The sequence below is a fragment of the Brassica oleracea genome, chromosome C9 (genome assembly GCF_000695525.1).
Source record: "Brassica oleracea var. oleracea cultivar TO1000 chromosome C9, BOL, whole genome shotgun sequence".
In the NCBI taxonomy this organism is placed as follows: Eukaryota; Viridiplantae; Streptophyta; class Magnoliopsida; order Brassicales; family Brassicaceae; genus Brassica; species Brassica oleracea.
The window spans coordinates 10,577,982-10,579,438 of record NC_027756.1 but is presented as its reverse complement, the minus strand read 5'-3'; positions in this window follow the sequence as shown (position 1 = coordinate 10,579,438).

The window sequence follows — 1,457 nt, the reverse complement described above, 5'->3', positions numbered from 1 at the left end:
GGGTTTTCTGATTTTCGATAAACAGTGAAAAGAAAACACCCTATATATGGCCCGTAAATAATCCAGTTAGGTTTAAAAGTACATTGTAAAATTAAAGGTTTGGTCCGGTTTGGAAGACTTACTAGTAAGTCGTCTGTTGAATACTGTACATCAGACGACTTACCCAGACCCTAAATTTAACCCCGAAACTAAATTGACTAAATTAACTAACTAACCACGTTATAAACCCGTAGATATACTTAAATAGTGTTTACTATACACAGAAATAAAAACACTTAGGTAAATTTTAAAGTTTTCAAAAAAACATTTATGCATTTCAAAATCTAACCCTAAGAACACATACATGGTTGTGGTGCATTAGATAAATCAAACTGAACTAAGATCGCATACAAGCAATATTAATGACTGACCAAAGAAACTAATACCAGATATTATGCAATGCCACACAAGGTCTAAGGAGATGAAGTAAGTATTATTCAAATCAAGAAACCGAAAAAAGTTGGGAGCTTTAGTGTAACTGAAGCTTAATAAATAAAGCTTTCTAGTAAGTCGTCTGGAATGTCGTCTGGGCAGACGACTTACCGGGGTTAGAAACGTAAAAACATTTCGTTTTTTTTGTTTGTTCACAAGGGGTTGGTTGTAATTTCAATAGCCTTTTAGGTTACTTTTGCATTTGATTCAAGTTTGGGTTAACCTTGGTGTTTGAAATCAAGTTGTGAGTCTTATTTGACAATTTTCCCAATATTTTTATCCAAACAAATTGAAATTTCCTTAGTATCGAACCTGTAAATTTCCAAACAATATTTTTATCAATAGCCTTTTAGGTTACTTTTGCATTTGATTCAAGTTTGGGTTAACCTTTGCATATTCTCTTCTTTTATTCGTGGTGTAAAGGTATATATATTTTCAAATATAGAATCGCGCATGTTAAATAAGCAAAACTATGAAAAGTTACAAATTTTCACGCTTTATAAGTTGCACTCCCAAATGAGTATCTTTTCTTAAAATATGGTGTAGCGTATAAATAAGGTTAACAGAAAATCCGACTAAAAGAAAGATCCACCAGTCCAGACTGGAACAGAGAATCAGCAAACAAGCGAGTAGATAAATCAACGTTAGGACATACAGCTGCTGAGTTTTCGGAGGGCCGAAGGACCTGGTTGAAGTCTCCAAGAACAACTCAAGGTTTCCCTATAGAGTGTTGATCCGAGGCTATAGATATAAGGTCACACCAGAGCTCCCTTCTTTCTGCTTCATCTGTTGAGGCATACACAAAGGAAACTAACACAGGCGTGGTGAAAGTAGGCAACTTGACTTCACAGCAAATCAACTGAAGAGACTTGAAGAAGACATCCATCTGCACACTAGGGTGCCAAGTTATCCAAAATTTTCCTAAATCCGAGAATGCATAGTTATTATCATACAACCATCCAGGTAAAACTGCATTCAAAAATTTC